General features: G+C 43.6%; 1 non-coding gene across 1 annotated transcript; it reads left to right on the top strand.

Moving 5' to 3' along the window:
* Nucleotides 1–241: 241 nt before the first annotated feature.
* TRNAK-CUU lies at nucleotides 242–314 on the top strand. Its single transcript has one exon. It is a non-coding gene; the product is annotated as a tRNA-Lys (tRNA).
* The last annotated feature ends 4,067 nt before the right edge of the window (nucleotides 315–4,381 follow it).

The following is a 4,381-nucleotide window of genomic DNA, read 5'->3' as shown; positions in this document are numbered from 1 at the left end:
CTTTTAGGTTCTGGAAACATTCTGTGGTCTATCAACACAAATTGGTGAGAATGGGGAAAAGAGGGAAGATGTAGAGAAAGTGAGTGGAAGGCATTTTAATGATTCAGATAATGTTTACGTCCTTTGAGTTTCATTTCATCTTGCCTATAAAATCAACATAAACATAAAATCCACAATCCCAACTGTACAAAAGAAGTTATGTATACTCTTAGCCTATTGGGGAAAGTATAGCCCTTCATCAGCCCGGCTAGCTCAGTCGGTAGAGCATGAGACTCTTAATCTCAGGGTCGTGGGTTCGAGCCCCACGTTGGGCGCTTTGTTTTAATTCATCCTCAAATGTTTTCAGTTTCCTCATTGCTGTCCAAAAAAAAAAGGACATTGTTAAAGCTCATCTACTCTGAAAGAATGTGATCGTGGTGACCATTTTAGCCTTACTGACTTGACTGACATATTCCAGCCTTCTCTGAAATTCTAGCTGAACTTAGTCTCAGCGCTCCCTGGTGTGGATACACTTTTCTCTAGCCTAGAGGTTTTGTAAAACCAGAGATACTTAAACATAGGTTATGTAGGTCGGTGGTAGGGCATGAGCTCTTGTATATTTAATAAGTTCCTGGGCTAATTCTGAAGCACAAATCCCAGCAAAAAAGGTTTATGAGGCAGGAAGAAGGATCCATGACTATGAGTTAAAAAAGCATACCATACACCTCTTCGTTGATTTCAAAAGCCCAGTTAGCCACATACTTTCCTCTCACTTCACTAACATAGTTCTCATCTCTTCAGGTGTCAGGGCAATATAAAGAAAATGTTCCAGCTCAGGTATCCAAGACTGGTTGTACATGTGAATCACCTGAGGCACTTCTAAAATTTTAGATTCCTGGGCCCTAACTCAGATTCACAGGATCTGAATCTCCAATGCTTTAGAAACCATTGTTTTATAAGGTCCTTTTTTAATTTTATGATACATATAGCAAGTTGGCTGCCTATTCAGTCTAGAATTCCACAGGCAATCAACACCTTATGGAAAACACCACCATGTTTCTATAATAGATGTAAGGTATTCGCTTTTTGGGTTGAGAAACTTGATGTTACATGTTTTCCTGCCATTCCCAGTTCAGGGAAACTCCAGAAGGATGAGCTTCTGATTAATACATGTTTCCTACATAAATGAAAGATACTTATCCATTCATTCATTACACACGTTTATTGAGAACCATAGGTGTTAGGCATTGTTTTGGGTGTTTGAGATCCATGAGTGAACAAAACTAAGATTTCTGCCCCTCACATTCTATGGAGGGAAGCAAACAGTAAGTATTAAGTATAAAAGTAACAAATAAAAAGGTAAGAAGAAAAAAAAGTCAGCTACGTAGGATGTTAGAACGTAATTGGATGCGCTAGGAATGCTGTGGTGCATGTTGCAGTATTGGCTAGGGTAGTAGAGCTGCGCCTCATGGAGGTGACATTTGAACAAAGACGGTCAAAAAATATCAAAAAGAGTTCCTGGACCAGGCGTGGTGGCTCACGCCTGTGATCTCAGCACTTTGGGAGGCCGAGGCGGGTGGATCACTTGAGGTCAACAGTTCCAGACCAGCCTGGACAACACGGTGAAACCCGTCTCTACTAAAAGTACAAAAATTAGCCGGGCCTGGTGGTGCACGCCTGTAATCCCAGCTACTCTGGACCCTGAGGCAGGAGAATGGCTTGAACCCGGGAGGCGGAGGTTGCGGTGAGCCCAGATGGCGCCACTGCACTCCAGCCTGGGCCACAAGAGCGAAACTCCGTCTCAAAAATAAAAATAAAAACATTAAAATAGGCCGGGCGCGGTGGCTCACGCCTATAATTCCCAGCACTTTGGGAGGCTGAGGCAGGCAGATCACCTGAGGTCGGGTGTTGGAGACCAGCCCGACGAACATGGCGAAACTCCGTCTCTACTAAAAATACAAAAAAAAAATTTGCCAGGTGTAGTGGCGCATGCCTGTAATCCCAGCTACTTGGGAGGCTGAGGCAGGAGAATCGCTTGAACCTGGGAGGCGGAGGTTGCGGTGAGCCGAGATTGCGCCATTGCACTCCAGCCTGGGCAACAGGAGCGAAACTCCATCTCAAAAATAAAACAAAATAAATAAAAATAAAAGAGTTCCTAGCTGGGCGCGTAGCTCAGGCCTGTAATCCCAGCACTTTGGGAGGTCGAGGTGGGCGAATCACTTTAGATCAGGAGTTAGAAACCAGCCTGGCCAACACGGTGAAACCCCGTATCTACTAAAAATACAAAAATTAGCCGGGTGTGGTGGTGTGTGCCTGTAATCCCAGTTACTCAGGAGGCTGAGGCAGGAGAAACGCTTGAGCCCGGGAGGCGGAGGTTGCAGTGGGCGGAGATCTCACTACTGCACTCCAGCCTGGGAGGCAGAGTGAGACTCAAAAAAGAAAGTTTCTAAGTAGAGGAATCAAGTAGAGCCTAAGGCAAAAGCACAGTCTGGTATACTATAGAAACAGCAGGGGGGCAGTGTGGCTGCAGCAGTATGAGAGAAGAATAGTGGGAAGGAAGTCAAAAAGATATGGAGCCTTCCGGGCTTTAAGGACTTTAGATTTAACTGAGAGATGGGAAGTCTGTGAAGGTTCTGAACAGAAGAGTAACAGTGTTGCGGGAAGTCCGGGACCCCGAACAGAGAGACTGGCTGAAGCCGTGGCTGAAGAACATAAATTGTGAAGATTTCATGGACATTTATTAGTTCCCCAGATTAATACTTTTATCATTTCTTATGCCTGTCTTTACTGTAATCTCTGAACATAAATTGTGACGATTTCATGGACACTTATCACTTCCCCAATATCACTTCCCCAATCAATACCCTTGTGTTTTCCTGTGCCTGTCTTTACTTTAATCTCTTAATCCCATCATCTTCTTCAGAAACTGAGGAGGATGAATGTCGCCTCAGGACCCTGTGATTGTGTCAACTGCACAAATTGTTTGTAGAGCATGTGTGTTTGAACAATATGAAATCTGGGCATCTTTTTAAAAAGAACAGGATAACAGCGATGTTCAGGGAACAAGAGAGGTAACTTTGAACTGGCCGCCGGTGAGTAGAACGAACAGAGCTATATTTCTCCTCTTTCATAAGCAAATAGGAGAAATATCGCTGAATTATTTTTCTCAGCAAGGAACATCCCTGAGAAAGAGAAAGTGCCCTGAGGGTAGGTCTATAAACGGCCCCTTTAGAAGCGTGCGGTCTTTTATGGTCGAAGTCGAAGGGATGAAATAAGCCCCGGTCTCCTGTAGCGTTCCCAGGCTTATTAGGAGCAGGAAAATTCCCACCTAATAAATTTTGGTCAGACAGGTTGTCTGCTCTCAAACCCGGTTTCCTGATAAGATGTTATCAACGACAATGCGTGCCCGAAACTTCATTAGCAATTTTAATTTCGCCTCATCCGGTGGTCCTGTGATCTTGCCCTGCCTCCATTTGCCTTATGATATTTTATTACCTTGTGAAGTATGTGAGCTCTGTGACCCACAACTTATTCGTGCACTCCCTCCCCTTTTGAAAATCGCTAATAAAAATTTGCTGGTTTTACAGCTCGGGGAACATCACGGAAACTGCCGACATGTGATGTCTCCCTCGGACACCCAGCTTTAAATTTCTCTCTCTCTTGTGCTCTTTCCCTTTATTTCTCAGCCCAGCCAAGACACTTAGGAAATAGAAAAGAACCCACGTTAAACTTCGGGAGCGGGTTTTCCCGATGTAACAGAATCTAACTTACCTTTTAAAAAGATAATTTTAACTGTTGTGTTGAGAAAAGACCTTAGGGGGACAATGATAGAAACAAGGAAACCAATTAAGAGACTCCTGGTGACAAAAAGTATTAAGAAAGATCAGAGTACTAGCAGGGAAAGAGGAGAAGTGGGTCTATCTGGAAGGCTGAATCAGTAAGATTTCCTGGTAAATTTGAATGGGAATGAGAAGAATAGTCAAGGATAACTTTAAGGGCAGAACACCAACCTTATACGTCCATACCAACGAATAAAAGTGTTAAGTGGCCCAGTGTATTTTTTTTAAAATTGCCCTCAAACTTGGAAAGACTGAATTCACATAAAATGTTCTCTACTATTTAATCAGAGCAAAAGGGGTTCAATGATAACAAGAGTTATATCACTGTGAAGACTTGATATATCAGGTCTGCAGCCCACTGCGTCTGTAAGGAGCCCCAGAACATGGATATTGCATGGAGAGAATGCTCACCTCTGAGCACACTGGAGACACGATGACAAATTACCACTGTCTGTCCTCTGCCATCTGGAGACACGATGACAAATTACCACTGTATGTCCTCTGCCATCCAACCCTTCCTTTCTTCTTCTTCTTCTTCTTCTTCTTCTTCTTCTTCTTCTTCT

The sequence above is a fragment of the Mandrillus leucophaeus genome, unplaced genomic scaffold (assembly GCF_000951045.1).
Source record: "Mandrillus leucophaeus isolate KB7577 unplaced genomic scaffold, Mleu.le_1.0 Scaffold760, whole genome shotgun sequence".
NCBI classification, from domain to species: Eukaryota; Metazoa; Chordata; class Mammalia; order Primates; family Cercopithecidae; genus Mandrillus; species Mandrillus leucophaeus.
This window is presented reverse-complemented; position numbering and strand designations above follow the sequence as displayed.